This window comes from Balaenoptera acutorostrata, chromosome 7 (genome assembly GCF_949987535.1).
Source record: "Balaenoptera acutorostrata chromosome 7, mBalAcu1.1, whole genome shotgun sequence".
NCBI lineage: Eukaryota > Metazoa > Chordata > Mammalia > Artiodactyla > Balaenopteridae > Balaenoptera > Balaenoptera acutorostrata.
The window spans coordinates 22,716,102-22,733,446 of record NC_080070.1 but is presented as its reverse complement, the minus strand read 5'-3'; the positions used below and the strand labels follow the sequence as shown (position 1 = coordinate 22,733,446).

At 37.3% G+C, this 17,345-nt stretch overlaps 1 pseudogene; it reads left to right on the top strand.

The window, feature by feature from the left end:
* Nucleotides 1-252: 252 nt before the first annotated feature.
* Nucleotides 253-723, top strand: LOC103014742 (40S ribosomal protein S23-like; annotated as a pseudogene).
* The last annotated feature ends 16,622 nt before the right edge of the window (nt 724-17,345 follow it).

Sequence of the window (17,345 nt, the reverse complement as noted above, 5' to 3'; positions counted from 1 at the left end):
AGTAACAATAGCTACCATAATGTGTTAATGAATACACAATATAAAAATGCAACATCAAAAATATAAAAACGGAGAAGTAAAAGGGTGAAACTTTCATAGATGACTGAAGTCAAGCTGCTATCAAATTAAAATGCACTGTGTTACCTGTTAGATGTCTTGTGTAAGCCTCATGGTAACCACAAAGCAAAAACCTAGAGCAGAAACACATTAAAAGAGTTATACTCTTTCGTTCAGGCCCGTGGCACCGGCAGGATGGGCAAGTGTCGCGGTCTTCATACTGCCAGGAAGCTCTGTAGCCACCGACGAGACCAGAAGTGGCATGATAAACAGTACAAGAAAGCCCATTTGGGCACAGCCCTGAAGGCCAACCCTTTTGGAGGTGCTTCTCATGCCAAGGCAACTGTGCTTGAAAAAGTAGAGTTGAAGCCAAACAGCCAAATTCTGCCATCAGGAAGGGTGTCAGGATTCAGCTCATCACCAATGCCAAAAAAAATCACAACCTTTGTACCCTATGATGGTTGTTTGAATTTTACTGAGGAAAATGATGAAATTCTGGTTGCTGGATTTGGTCGCAAAGGTCATGCTGTTGCTGACATTCCTGGAGTCCGCTTTAAGGTTGTCAAAGTAGCCAATGTCTCTCTTTTGGCCTTATACAAAGGCAGGAAGGAAAGACCAAGATCATAAGTTTTGATAATGAAAGCATGATAGTAATAAATTTCCGTATGCCAAAAAAAAAAAAAAAAAAGCATTATACATCATGACCAAGAGGAATTTATCTCTGGGATGCAAGGATGGTTCAACATATGCAAATGTGATATACTATATTAAAAGAATGAAAGATAAAAATCATATGATAATCTCAATAGATGCAGAAAAGGCTTTTGACAAAGTACATCCTTTCATCATTAGAATCCTCAACAAATTTGGTATAGAAAGACCATACCTCAGCATCATAAAGGCATATATGATAAACCCACAGCTTACACTGTACTCATCGGTGAAAAATTGAAAGCTTTTCCTCTAAGATCAGGAATAAGACAAGGGTGCCCACTCTCACCACTCTTATTCAATATGGTACTCCTACTTAGGATCAACTAGGCAAGACAAAGAAATGAAAGTCATCCAAATCAGAAAGCAAAAAGTAAAATTGTCACTATTTGCAGATGGCATGATCCTATATATAAAAATTCCTAAAGACTCAACCAAAATACTGTTTGTTGGAACTAATCAACAAATTCAGCAAAGTTGCAGGATATAAAATCAGCATACAAGGGGCTTCCCTGGTGGCGCAGTGGTTGAGAATCTGCCTGCTAATGCAGGGGACATGGGTTCGAGCCCTGGTCTGGGAGGATCCCACATGCCGCGGAGCAATTAGGCCCGTGAGCCACAACTGCTGAGCCTGCGCGTCTGGAGCCTGTGCTCCGCAACAAGAGAGGCCACGACAGTGAGAGGCCCGTGCACCGCGATGAGGAGTGTCCCCCGCTTGCCGCAACTAGAGAAAGCCCTAGCACAGAAACGAAGACCCAACATAGCCATCAATCAATCAATAAATCTTAAAAAAAAAATCAACATACGAAAATCAATTATTTCTATACACTAACAACAAAACATCTGAAAAAGAAGTAAACATTTTGATTCAGTAGCATCAAAAACAATAAAATACTTGAAATAAATTAACCAAGGAGGTGAAAGACTTATACAATGAAAACTATAAGACACTGATAAAAGAAACTGAAGAAGACACAAATGGAAAGATATCTCATGTTCATGAATTGGAACAATTAATATTGTTAAAATGTTTATATTACCCAAAGCCATCTATAGAGTCAATGCAATCCCTATCAAGATTCCAATGGCATTTTTCACAGAAATAGGAAAAGATCCTAAAATTTTTATGGAACCACAGAAGACCCTGAATAGTCAAAGCAACCTTGAGAAACAAGAACAAAGTCAGAGGTATCACAATTCCTGAAACAGTATGGTACTGGCATAAAAATAAACACATAGACCAATGGAATACAATAGAGCCCAGAAGTAAACCTATGCATATATGGTCAATTAATTTACAACAAAGGAGCCAAGAATATACAATGGGGAAACGACAGTCTCTTCAATAAATGGTGTTGGGAAAACTGGACAGCCACATGAAAAAATAAAATTGGACTATCTTACACTGTACACAAAAATTAACTCAAAAGGAATTAAACACTTGAATGTAAGATCTGAAACCATAAAATTCCTAGGAGAAAACATAGGTGGTAACTCCTTGACATAGGTCATGGTGATAAATTTTTTAATCTGACACCAAAAGCAAAAGCAAGAAAAGCAAAAATAAACAAGTGGGACTAGATCAAACAAAAAAGCTGCACAGTAAAGGAAACCACCAACAAAATAAAAAGGCAACCTACCGAATGGGAGAAAATATTTGCAAATCATACATCTGATAATGGGTTCATATACAAAATATGTAAAGAACTCATACAACTCAATAGCAGAAATATAAACAATTCAATTAAAAACAGGCAGAAGATCTGAATAGACATTTTCCCAAAGAAGACATACAGATGGCTAACAGGCACATGAAAAGATGCTCGACATCACTAATTATTAGAGAAATGGAAATCAAAACCACAGTGAGATATCACCTCACACCTGTTAGAATGGCTATCATCAAAAAGACTAGAAACAACAGCTGTTGGCGAGGATGTGGAGAAAAGGGAACCCTTGTGCACCACTGGTGGGAATGTAAACTGGTACGGCCACTATGAAAAACAGTATGGAGGTGCCTCAAAAAACAAATATAGAACTACCATATGATCCAGCAATTTCACTTCTGGGATTTATCTGAAGAAAATGAAAACATTAATTCAAAAAGATCATGTTCATTATAGCATTTTTTACAATAGCCAAGATATGGAAACAATCTAAGTGTCCATCAGGGGGTAAATGGATAAAGAAATTGTGAGATATATACATATATATTTTTTTTGGGTTGGCCAAAATGTTCGTTTGGGTTTCGAATGAACATTTTGGCCAACCCAATATATAAGATGTTATACACACACACACACACACACACACACACACACACACACACACACACACACACAGGAATATTACTCAGCCACGAAAAGAATGGAATCTTGCCATTTGCAACAACATGGATGGACCTCAAGGGCATTGTGCTAAGTAAAATAAGTCAGAGAAAGACAAATACTGTATGCTCTCTCTTATATGTGGAATCTAAAAAAGACAAACTCGTAAAAAACGGAGTAGAGTGGTGTTTACCAGAGGTGGGAGGGTGGAGAAGTGGGGATATGTTGTTCAAGGGTATAAACTGGGAATTAGTAGATAAATAAGTCCTGGAGAGCTAATGTACAGCATAGTGATTATAGTCAACAATACTGTATTATAAACTTCAAAATTGTTAAAAGACTAGATATTAATTGTTCTCACCACAAAAAATAAATGACAAATATGTAACATAACAGAGTGTTAGCTAATGCTATTGTAGCAATCTTATTGCAATATATAAATGGATCAAATCAACATGTTGTACACCTTAAACTTACATAACGTTATATGTCAGTTATATGTCAACAAAAAAGAATGAACATTACATAATGTAAAGTGTGAGGGATAATAAATAAATCTCTGTGTATCTATCACCCAGATTAAGAAATAAATAACTCGAAGACCTTAGACACCCCTCCTTAATGTGTTCTTCAAGGAGCCACCTTCCATCCTAACCTTTGGGTTAATAATATCTATGCTTTTATTTATAGTTTTACTATATAAGCATGTATCCTTGTTTAGTTTTGGCTATTTGGAACTTATATAAATGGCCATATGTAGTTGGAGTTGTTTCTTTCAATAAATGTAACATTTGTTAAGTTAATCTATATTGATGAATGTAGTTATTATTTAAATGTATCCATTTTTTAAATTATTTATTTATTTATTTTTGGCTGTGTTGGGTCTTTGTTGCTGCGCACGGGCTTTCTCTAGTTGCAGTGAGCGGGGACTACTCTTCGTTGCAGTGCACAGGCTTCTCATTGCGGTGGCTTCTCTGGTTGCGGAGTATGGGCTCTAGGCATGTGGCTTCAGTAGTTGTGGCACACGGGCTTAGTTGCTCTGCAGCATGTGGGATCTTCCCGGACCAGGGCTTGAACCCGTGTCCCCTGCATTGGCAGGCAGATTCTTAACCACTGTGCCACCAGGGAAGTCCAATGTATCCATTTTTCAGGGAAGTCCAATGTATCCATTTTTATGTTTAGGCATATTTGTTTTTTCTACCTTTAGCCTTTTATAAACAATGTTTCTATGAATATTCTAGTACATATCTTTATTTTTTCCTGTTTTATTGAGATATAATTGACATACAGCACTGTATAAGCTTAAGGTAAACAGCATAATAATTTGACTTACATACATCATGAAATGACTACCACAATAAGTTTAGTGAACATCTGTCATCTCATATAGATACAAAATTAAAGGGGAAAGGGGGGGAGGGATAAATTAGGAGTTTGGGATTAGCAGATACACACTACTATATATAAAATAGATAAACAAAAGGACTGACTGTGTAGCATAGGGAACTATATTCAATAACCTATAATGGAAAAGAATCTGAAAATATATATATATATAAAACTGAATCACTTAGCTGTACACCTGAAATTAACACAATGTTGTAAATCAACTACACTTCATAAAACAATTAAAGAAATTGAAAAAAATTTTCCTTGTGATGAGAACTCTTAGGATTTACTCTCTTAATAACTTTCATATGCAACATATAGCAGTATTAATTATATATATATACACACATATATACATACACACATGTAATATATATATATAAAATATTGTACATTACATCCCTAGCACTTATTTATCTTAAAACTGGAAGTTTGTACCTTTTGACTGCCTTTATTCAATACTCATCCCTTACCTCTGGTAACCACAAATCTGATCTCTTTTTCTGAGTTTGTTTATTTGTTTTTGAAGTATAATTGACCTATAACACTGTGTTAGTTTCCGGTACACAACATAGTTATTTGATATTTCTATACATTTTTTAAAATTTAACTTTAAAAAATTTTTTATTTTTATTTACTTGTTTTGGCTGTACCATGTGGTATGCGGGATCTTGGTTCCCCGACCAGGGATTGAACCTGTGCCCCCTGCAATGGAAGCATGGAGTCTTAACCACTGGATCACCAGGAAAGTCCCTCTCTACATTTCAAAATGATCACCACAATAAGTCCAGTTACCATCTGTCACCATACAAAGATATTACATAATTATTGACTGTATTCCCCACACTGTACATTTCATACCCATAACTCATTTATTGTGTAACTGGAATTTTCTACCTCTTAATCCCCCTCACCTATTTCTCTCCTCCACCCACTCCCCTTTCCTCTGGCAACCACCTGTTTGTTCTCTGTATCTATGACTATGTTTGTTTTGTTATGTTTGTTCATTTGTTTTGTTTTTAGATTCCCCATGTAAGTGAAATAATGAAGTATTTGTTTTTCTCTGACTTATTTCACTTATCATAATACCCTCTAGGTCCATCCAAGTTGTCACAAATGACAAGGTTTCATTCTTTTTATGGCTGAGTAATATTCCATTGTGTGTGTGTGTACATATATCACATCTTCTTTATCCATTCATCTATTAATGGGCATTTAGGTTGCTTCCATATCTTGGCTATTGTAAACAACACTGCAGTGAACATAGGGGGTGAATATATCTTTTCAAATTAGTGTTTTCATTTTCTTCAGATAAATACCCAGGAGCGGGATTGCAGGATCATATGGCAGTTGTGTTTTTAGTTTTTTGAGGAACCTTCATATTGTTTTTCATAGTGGTTGTATCAATTTACATTACCACTAACTGTGCACAAGGGGTCCCTTTCTTCCCATCCTAGCCAGTATTTATTTGCGGACTTTCTGATGATAGCCATTCTGACAGGTGTGAGGTGATATCTTGTAGTTTTGACTCTGCCCATTCTTTTTATCTGTTTTTTTTAATGTTGAATTTCATTAGTTCTTTGTATATTTTGGATATAAACCCCTTATCAAATATATGGTTTGCAAATATCTTCTCCTAGTAGGAGGCCTTTTCATTGATAGTTTCCTTCACTGTCCAAAAGTTTTTTACTTTGATGTAGTCCCATTTGTTTATTTTTGCTTTTGTTGCCCTTGCCTGAGGAGACATATACAAAAAATATTGCTAAGTCAGATGTCAAGAGCATACTGCCTGTTTTTTAGAATTTTATGGTTTCAGGTCTTACATTTAAGTCTTTAATCCATATTAAGTTTATTTTTTATATGGTGTGAGAGAATAGCCCAGTTTGATTCTTTTGCATGTAGCTGTCCAGTTTTCCCACCTTCATTTACTGAAGAGGCTGTATTTCCCATTGTATATTCTTGCCTCCTCTGTCATAGATTAATTGACCACAAGTGCATGGGTTTATTTCTGGGCTCTCTATTCTGTTCCATTGATTTATGTGTCTGTCTTTGTGCCATTACCATACTGTTTTGATTACTGTAGCTTTGTAGTATAGTGTGAAATCAGGACACATGATACCTCCAGATTTGTTCTTCTTTCTGAAGATTGTTTTGGCTATTTGTGGTCTTTTGTGTTTCCATACACATTTTAGAATTACTTATTCTAGTTCTGTGAAAAATGCCATTGGTATTTTTATATGGATTGTATCTACTCTGTAGATTGCCTTGGGGAATATAGTCATTTTAACAATATTAATTCTTCCAGTCTACGAATATGGTATAGCTTTCCAATTGTTTGTGTCATCTTCAGTTTCTTTTATCAGTGTCTTATAGTTTTCTGAGTATAGGTCTTTTACCTCCTTAGTTAGATTTATTCCTAGGTACTTCATTCTTTAGATGTGATTGTAAATGGGATTGTTTTGTTAATATCTCTTCTAATAGTTCATTGTTAGTGTATAGCAATGTAACAGATTTCTGTATATTAATTTTGTATCCTGTAATTCTACTGAATTCATTGTGAATTCATTGATGAGTTCTAGTAATTTTTTGGTGGCATCTTTAGAATATTCTATGTATAGTATCATGTCATCTGTAAATAGTGACAGTTTTACTTTCTTCCAATCTGGATTCCTTTTATTTCTTTTTATTGTCTGATTGCTGTGGCGAGGACTTCCAATACTATACTGAATAAAAGTGGTGAGAGTGACCATCCTTGTCTTGTTCCTGATCTTAAAGGAAATGCTTTCCATTTTTTACTGCTGAGTATGATGTTACCTGTGGGCTTGTCATATATGGCCTTTATTATGTTGAGGTATGTTCCCTCTGTACCCACTTTGTTGAGAGTTTTTATCATAGATGGATGTTTTGTCAAAAGCTTTTTCAGCATCTATTGAGATAATCATATGATTTTTATTCTTCAGTTTGTCAATGTGGTGTATCACATTGATTGATTTGCAGATATCGAACCACCCTTGCATTCCTGGGATACATCCCACTTGATCATGGTGTATGATCCTATTAATGTATTTTTGAATTTGGTTTGCTAATATTTTATTGAGGATTTTTGCATCTATGTTCGTGAGTGATATTGGCTTGTAATTTTCTTTTCTGTGTGCTATCTTTGTCTGTTTTTGGTAACAGGGTGATGCTGGCCTTGTAGAATTAGTTTGGAAGCATTCTTTCCTCTTCAATTTTTGGAATAGTTTGAGAGGATAGATGTTAACTCTTCTCTAAATGTTTGGTAGAATTCACCTGTGAAGCCATCTAGTCCTGGACTTTTATTTGTTGGGAGTTTTTCTATTACTGATTCAATTTCATTACTGGTAACTGGTCTATTCATATTTTCTATTTCTTCCTGATTCAGTCTTGGGAGACTGTACATGTCTAGGAATTTGTTCATTTCTTCTAGGTTGTCAATTTTATTGGTATATAATTGTTAATAGTAATACCTATGAGCCTTTGTATTTCTGTGGTGTCAGTTGTAACTTCTCTTTCATTTCTGATTTTATTTATTTGGGCCCTCTCTCTTTTTTTCTTGATGAGTCTGGCTAACGGTTTATCAATTTTGTTTATCTTTTCTTAACAAGCCAGCTCTTAGTTTTACTGATCTTCTCTATTTTTTAAAAGTCTCCATTTCACTTGTTTCTGCTCTGATCTTTATTTCTTTCCATGTACTAATAGCAGGTTTTGTTTGTTCTTCTTTATCTAGTTCCTTTAAATGTGAGATTAGGTTGTTAGGGATATTTCTTATTTCCTGAGGCAGGCTTGTATTGCTATAAACTTCTCTCTTAGAACTGCTTTTACTGACGTCCATAGATTTTGGATTATTGTTTTCATTTTCATTTGTCTCCAGGTATCTATTTATTTCTTCTTTGATTTCTTCAGTGATCCATTGATTGTTTAGTAGCATGTTGTTTAGCCTCCACGTGTTTGCATTTTTGCAGTTTTTTTTTTTCTTGTAGTGTATTTCTAGTCTCATAGCACTGTGGTAAGAAAAGATGTTTGATATGATTTCAATTTTCTTAAATTTACTGATACTTGTTTGATGGCTTATTAGCATGTGATCATGTGATCTATCCTAGAGAATGTTCTATGTGCACTTGAAAAGAATGTGTATTCTGCTGCCTTTGGATGCAATGTTTATATATATATATATATATATATATATATATATATATATATATATATATATATATTCTATTTGGTCTAATGTGTCATTTAAGGCAGCATTTCCATATTGATTTTCTGTCTGGATGATCTGTCCATTGATGTAAGTTGGGTGTTAAAGCCCTCTACTATTATTGTGTTACTGTCAATTTCTCCATTTATGTCTATTAATATTTGCTTTATGTATTTAGGTGCTCCTATGTTGGGTGCATGTATGTTTACAATTGTTATATCTTCTTCTTGGATTGAACCCTTTATCATTATGTAATGTTCTTTTTTGTCTCTTGTGACAGTCTTTGTTTTAAAGTCTATTTTGTCTGATATAAGTATTGCTACCCCAGCTTTCTTTTCATTTCCATTTTCATGGAATACCTTTATCCATCCTCTCACTTTCAGTCTGTGTTGTCTCTGGATCTGAAGTGAGTCCCTTGTAGGCAACATATATATGGGTATTGTTTTCGTATCCATTCAACCACTCTATATCTTTTGATTAGACCATTTAGTCCATTTACATTTAAACTAATTATTGGTAGATACGTACATTGGCATTTTGTTCATAGTTTTGGGGTTGTTTTTGTAGTTCTCTTGTGCGCTCCTTTCTTCTTTTGTTCACTTCGCTTGTGATTTGCTAACAATCTTTAGTGTTACATTTGCATTCATTTCCCTTTTTTGTGTATCTATTGTAGATTTTTGGTTTGTGGTTTCCATGAGGTTCGTATTAACTATATATGTGATTATTTTAGTTGATGATCTCTTAAGTTTGAACACATTCTAAGAACCTTGCATTTTTACTCCCTCTCACACACATTTAATGTTTTTCATATTACATTTTACATTTTTTTGTTTTGTGTATCCCTTAACTACTTAGTGTGGATATAGATGATTTTTACTACTTTTGTCTTTTAACCTTCCTACTAGCTTTATAGGTTGTTGATATACTACCTTTGCTGTATATGTCTTTACCAATGAGATTTTTCCTTTTGTAATTTTCATATTTTTAGTTGTGGCCTTTTCCTTCACACTTAGAGAAGTCCCTTTAACATTTCTTGTAAAGGTGGTTTCATGGTGCTGAAGTCCTTTAGCTTTTGCTTGTCTGTAAAACTATTTCCCCTTCAAATCTGAATGATAGCCTTGCCAGGTAGAATATTCTTGGTTGTAGGTTTTTTCCCTTTATCACTTTAAATATATTGTGCCACTCCCTTCTAGCCTGATAGTCTTATGGGCGTTCCCTTCTATGTAACTAGTTGCTTTTCCCTTGTTGCTTTTAATATTCTCTCTTTAATTTTTTTGTCATTTTAAATGCAATGTGTCTTGGTGTGGTTGTCTTTGAGTTCATCTTGTTTGGGACTCTGTGCTTCCTGGACCTGGATGTCTGTTTCCTTTCCCAAGTTAGGAAAGTTTTCAGCTATTATGTCTTAAATATGTTCTCTGCCCCTTTCTCTCTTCTTCTGGGACCCCTATAATGTAAATGTTCATATTCCTGATGTTGTTTCAGGGGTCTCTTAAACTGTCCTCATTTTTTCAAATTCTTCTACGTTCTTCTGTTCAGCTTCAGCGATTTCCACTGCTCTGTCTTCCAGATTACTAATCTGTTTCTCTTATCTTCTAATCTACTAGTGTATTTTTCACTTTAGTTATTGTATTCCTCAGCTCTGTTTGGTTCCTCTTTATATTTTCTCTTTGTTAGAAACTTCTATCTTCTCATTGTGTTCATCCATTCTTCTTCTGAATTCTTCTGGCCATCTTTACAATTATACCTTGAATTCTTTATTGGGTAGATTGCTTATCTCCACTTAGATCTTCTTCTAGAGTTTTATCTTGTTCCTTTGCTTAGAACATATTTTTCTGTCTCCTCATTTTGCCTAATTCTCTATTTATATTTCTCTGTATTTGGTAGGTTGGTTATATTTCCTGATCTTGGAGATGTGGCTTTATGTAAGAGATGTCCTTTAGGCCCCAGCAGGATACTCCCCTCTGGCCACCAGAGCTATATGCTCTGGGGGTGCCCTCTACGTGTGCTGCATGTGCCCTTCTGTTGTAGTGGGCTGACTACTGTGGGTGTGCTGGTAGGTGTGGATAGCCCCTGGTCAGGTTGGTTGTCAGGCCTTGCCTAGTGTGAATGCTGCCAGCTGCTGGTGGGTGGGGCCTGGGCCCAGGGGATACTGTGGCTGGTGTCAGCCTGCTGGTGGGAAGGGTCAGGTCCTGAAGGCTGGCTCAGGGCCCTGGGTGTCCTGAGGCTAGTGCTGGCCCACTGGTGGGTGGGGCCAGGTCCTGGGGCAGCTTGTGGTTGAGGGATCCTGTGGCAGCCAACCTGCTTGTAGGTGAGGCTGTGTCCCTGCCTGGACAGCTGCTTGACCTGGGGCGTCCCAGGACTGATGCTGACCGGCTGGTGGACAGGCTAGGTCCCAGCACTAATAAACTAGAGGGAGGATCCCAAAATGGCACTTGCAACACTAGCATCCTCATGGTAGGATGAGCTCCCCAAAATGGCAGCTGCCAGCATCTGTCTCCAAGATGATTCCCAGTTGCCTCCTGCTTCTCTGGGAGGCTCTCTAAGATTAGCAAGTGGGTCTGTACCAGGCTTCTTTCAAATTACTGCTTATGCTCTGGGTCTTGGGTGTGTGAGATTTTGTGTGTGCCCTTTAAAAATGGAGTCTTTATTTCCCACAGCCCTCTGCCTCTCCTGAAAGTAAGCCCCAGGGGCCTTCAAAGACAAATGTTCTGGTGGCTCATCTTCTGGGTGCAGGACCCTTGCGCTGGGGAACCTGATGTGGGGCTTGGACCCCTTGCTCCTTGGGGAGAACCTCTGCAATAGTAATTATCCTCCAATTTGTGGGTTGCCTACCCAGGTATGGGTATTGACTATACTGCATCTCTGGCTCTACTATCCATCTTGTTGTGGGTCCTTCTTTATATCTTTAGTTGTAGAAGATCTTTTCTGCTAGTCTTCAGGTCATTCTCATTGCTTGTTGCTCTGTAAATAGCTGTAATTTTGGTGTGTCTGTGGGAGGAGGTGACCTCAGGGTCTTCCTATTCCACCATCTTGGCCAGTCCTCCTCTAGTACATATTTTGTGGGAGTGGATTTGATAAATTATAGGATACGTAGATGTTCATTTTTACTAGATAATGTCAAATTGTTTTCAAAAGTGTTGTAAAATGTACTCCCAACACTATGAATTCCAGTTGTTCCATGTCTTTACCAACACTTAGGATTGTTGAACTTTTTCATTTTTGTCAATCTGGTGGGTCTATGATGGTCTCATTTTATTTTTGCTTTGATACAAATGAGGCTGACCTTTACATATGTTTTCTGTTTATTTTTTTTAATTAGGGTGATTGGTTTATATATGTTGTTCCAGCATAATTATTAAAAGGCCTCCCTTTGTTCTCTAACATCTCAGTTTGGACAATAAATTATGCAGCATTCTATTCTTAGTTGAGTTCCTCTACTAACATGGAAATTCCCTTCTTGCTCTTCAGGATTAAGGATGATACTCCCGTGGTCAAGCGGCTCTGAGGGAAGAAGACTAAATTTGGGTAGATACAGAGGATGGAGCAAAAAACAAATCAGAGGGAAATCAAATGTATTAACTATGACTACTCAGTCTGACTCAGGATGACCATTTCCAAAATAATGTGAGATGGTGCCTTCTAATGGGTACAAGCAGATGGACTTGATCAATATCATTCAGCATCAAAGTAAAAGAATTTGTTTACTTATTTCTGAGAAATGACTCAAGTCACAATCATTATTTGAAAGTTGGCCACAGTGTATACTGCAGCCGCTTACTTCCCTCTCAATCTGTAATAATTCTTTTAAAAACTTGCATATGAAACCAAACAGTACTTTTTATACCTTGAGATCATTTTGTGAAGTCCCCTACTCTTTAAAAAACTCACCTGTAATGGTGCTATTGAACCACTTCCATATTATACTCAACTAATGCTTCATTTCCCCCAAAAACGAAATCAAATAAATAACATCTCTGTAAATAATTTGTATTGAGGGGTACTTTGCATTTGTTAAAATGATTTATGGTTCTAGTCTTCTTCCTTGAAGAAACCCTGAGAAAGCATTTTTCCTCATCCTTGTAGATGAAGGAGAAGAGGCCCACTCAAGGCTGAGTGTCCCCCAGTCATTAAGGAGGGGAAGTCACGCTGTTGTTCCAGAACTTTGGAGTCTCTGGCTTAGCCCAGCACATTTCCCAGTAAAGCACATTTCCTTCCTAATATGATTTAATGGGGTTGCGTGTATGAACTCATGCTGGGGACCAAATGCCAAATTATTTTCTTGCTCAATATTCTTCTGCCATCATGTCAAACATGAGAAATTTCAACATTCCAAGTTCATTTCATTTCTAATCACTTGAACAAAAACTCTCCCAAGACAAGCTTGACAAATGTTATTTCTCCTATTTAGAAATCTCCCTAATAGCTGGAAGGATTTTTCTTCCAAATCTCCCCCAAATTGAAGTAAATTTAAAGATAAATCCCACCTTTGGAAGGAAACCAAAGGTGGGAAATTCTAGCTCTGTTTCTTTAGTTATAAGTGACTACTAGGCAGGGGCTTATCTTGTACACATTTGGCGAACATAAATACTAGTGTTTCCTGCAGAAGATGCTCTAATTCATTGTTTAACAGATTAGATCCTGCCTGGTGGCTAACCAGTGGTTTAGGGTCTCTAGGAGGGGCCATCATTCTCTTTGGCCCCCACCCCCCAACTCTTCAGATTGGTAGTAATTTAAATATGGAGCACTCAATAGCAAGAGGATCACTGAGTTCATTTGTTTGGAACAATCCTTTCCCAAACTGTTGATGTGTTGATGTGTTGGGAGACACGTCAATCAGTGTGTTATGAGGACCACATGGCTGTGTTATCCAATATGGTAGTCACTAGCCACATGTGGCTATTTACATTTTAATTACATAAAACATAAAATTCAGTTGCTTAGTCTCATCAGCAACATTTCGAGTACTCTGTAGCCACCCCATTGGATAGTGCAGATGTAAAATACTTCCATCACTGCAGAAAGTCCTCTTGGACAGGGCTTCTTCTTAGTGTCCTGGTAAGCAAGATTTCCCAAACGGTTTTGGTGTTTTCCTTGCGGGCTGTCTCAGATCTCTCAGAGCCCAGCCTCTAATTTGCTCTACCCCACACATATCCCTCTCCATGAGGGCCAAGGTGCCTCCTGTTTGTTTCTGCATTCCCTCACCTCCACAGAAAGCCTCTTCCAATTTAATTCACAGGTGTATTAGGGAAGGAAACTTTTGGGCAATGACTTTTTAGAGCAAGGAGACAAGAATGCCAGTCTCATGAGTGCAACCTATGTAGTTCTGTTGGCTTTATTTAGCTCTTGATCCGCCTGGTCACCCAGCTATCTTTTGTTGGCTGGTGTCACAAATAAGCATTCCTGGTTACTGGTGAGCATGGGGTCATTCCTCACCATCCCCTCTCCCCCAGGTGCCCTGCCCTCCAGGCACTTCTTGTTCCCCGATGTTCCTCAGACTTCCTTGTCTCATGTCTTTGTTTCTTCCCTGGCCAAACCCTCTGCATTTATCCAATTTATCTTATCCGATTTCTCTCTGGATAAGCAGCTCAGTTTATGTACTTAACAGAGCAGAAAGAAAACTTGTCATTTCTGAAAAAAGAAGTGAGGTTGCAAATGTACAGGGTAGAACAAGATGAGGCAGGATCAAAAGGCAAGAGCAGGATGCTCATAACAAAGACAGTTTAAAAATTATAACCATAATTGTTCATCCTATTGGAATTTACTGGCTGTCAGCACACTGTGGGTGTAAATTGTTAGGCATTTTGATGAGTGATCGTCCTTCATTCCTTCTGGCTCTCTGATGACATCCTCTAGCAAAGCTCAATGTCATCTTTAAAAAGAAAGAACAGCACACTGATGAATTAATTTGCAAGTATTTGACTAGCTCTTCCAGTCACAAATTTGGAAATAAATAGATATTTTGCATAAAACAAGTGCAAGAGCATGGAGTTAAGTACATGGAATATCAGTCCCTATTCGCTGTTATTTGTCAGGGTTCTCCAGAGAATCAGAACCAATAGGATGTGTGTGGGTGGTGGGAGTGTATTTTTAAAATAGGCTCATGTAATTGTGGGGCTGGTCAGTCTGGTATATGCAGGGAAGGCAGACTGGAAATTCTGGCCAGAGTTCATGCTGCAATCTTGAGTCCAAAGACAGCCTGGAGTCAGAACTCCTTCCTCTTTGGGGGATCTCAGTCTTCTTATTTAAGACGTTCAACTGATAGCATGAAGCCCACCCATATTATGGAGAGTCTAAGTCTACTGACTTAAATGTCCATCACATCTAAAAAGTACCTTCACAGCAACATCTAGACTGATATCTGATCAACTAGATACCATAGCCTAGCCAAGTTGCCACATAAACTTAACCATCGCAGTCACTAAACATGTAATTAACATGATGAGTGGGTGTATTTGCTAGAGCTGCCATAACAAGTACTACAGACTGGGTGGCTTACACAACAGAAATGTATTTTCTTACAATTCTGGAGGCTAGAAGTTTGAGATCAAGGTGTCAGCAGGGTTGGTTTCTTCTGAGGCCTCTCTCCTTGGCTTGTAGATGACTGTTTTCTTTCTGTGTCTTACCATTGTCTTCCCTTTGTACAGGTCTGTGTCCTAATTTCCTCTTCTTCTAAGGACACCAGTCATATTGGATTAGGGTCCACCCTGTGACCTCACTTTGATGTAATTACTTCTTTTAAAGACTATCTCCAGGGACTTCCTGGTGGTCCAATGGTTAAGACTTCACCTTCCAGTGCAGAGGGTGTGGATTCGATCCCTGGTCAGGGAGCTAGGATCCCACATGCCTCGTGGCCAAAAAACCAAAAAAACATAAAACAGAAGCAGTGTTGTGACAAATTCAATAAAGACTTTTAAAAAAATGGTCCACATCAAAAAAAACCTTTAAAAAATAATAAAAAATAAAGACTATCTCCAAATAGTCACATTCTGGGGTATTGGGATTTAGGACTTCAACACATGAAATCTGGGGGGAAAGGGGCACAATTTAGCCCATAATAGTAAGAAAATTCAGGGGTGGTGGTGACTTTCCATTGTGCTGAGAAGTGCTGAGTTCGATTTAATCGTTTGCAAGTGATCGGGGTGGATCTGGAAGCAGATAATCAGTTTACTTTGGTGGATGGATAACTTCCCTGTGGTAAGCTTTAAAATGGTCTTCCCATTTTAAAAATGAGTGTTTATATGCTAACTATTAGATTGAAAAAACTGAGATATGGGAGAGGGAATCAGTTTGCTACCCCAAAATGTAGGATAGGCATGGTTCCACATGGGCATCATCTGCAGATGTCAACATCTCCTTCCCCCGATTGTAAAACAAAGCTGTTGGATGAGAGAAGCAGGATTGTTGGACTCTCCACAGCATACGCAGCTGTTGGTTACTTTCTTTGGTTTATAAACTCATTATCTGGTTTTAACACTTAGGCTGAAGTAGTCTTCTTCTTGATTGACCGATTGGTTGATTTTTAAGCGTATTGAATTATTTTCTAATTAGAAAAATATTCTGGCTTATTGAATACATTTAGAAAATTTATGAAAGTATGAAAAAAATTATTAAAAATCAGAGAAATTTCACCATATATTTAGAAAATCTGTTAATAGGTTAGTATATTTCTTTTTTCTAGGCATTCTATATATTTTCAGTAAAATTAAGATTACACTATAGTCTGTTTTCACATATTATATTGTAATTAACATTTCCCTGTTTCTTACTTATGAAAATATTTAAATGGTTATGATGCATTTATCCATTTCCATGCATGTATCCATTCTTTTCACATGTTTTTTAGTGCCTTCAACGTGCTCTGCCTTGTGCTAGGTGCTGGGAATGCACTGGTAAAATAGACAGGAGTCTTGCATTCATAGAGACTTTCCCATTTTATGGACATATGAACATGTACTTAAGCACACCTTTCCTCTGCTCAAAGAAAGCTGAGTTGGGAGAAAGGCATTTTGCCCTTTCCCTCTTCCAGCTGTACACCTAGAAATGTGAAATAATGGTTGGCACTCCAGCAGCCATCTTGGACTGCTGTAACTTTGAAAATGGAAGCCAAATATTGAATACAGGATGACATATAGGAAATCTGGGTGTCCAAGCAAACCATGGAGATAGTTTATGGGCCCTGGGCTGTCCACATCACTTCGTCTATGTGAAACGAAAATAAACTTCTAACCTGTTTAAGCACTGTTATTATGCTGTTAGGCACAAAATATATCCTAACTGATACAATGCTATTTGTATAGAGCCTGCAAATTTCTACATAAAAGAATATTATTATTATATTATTATAAATATTATATTTTAAATTTTATAAATATTATAAATTTCTACATAATATCTCACATTTCATCAACTCTAAGACATGTTTGCTTTTGTTTCTACAATGCAGTGTCTCAAATCACTATCATCTTAAAATGAAAGACAGTTTAAATGACTTTTTTTGAGGTGAAATTCATATAACATAAAAGGCACCAGTGTACAGTTCAGGGAATTCAGGGAACGCCCTGGCCATCCAGTGGTTAGGACTCCACGCTTCCAGGGCAGGGGGCACGGGTTCAATCCCTGGTTGGGGAACTAAGATCTCACAA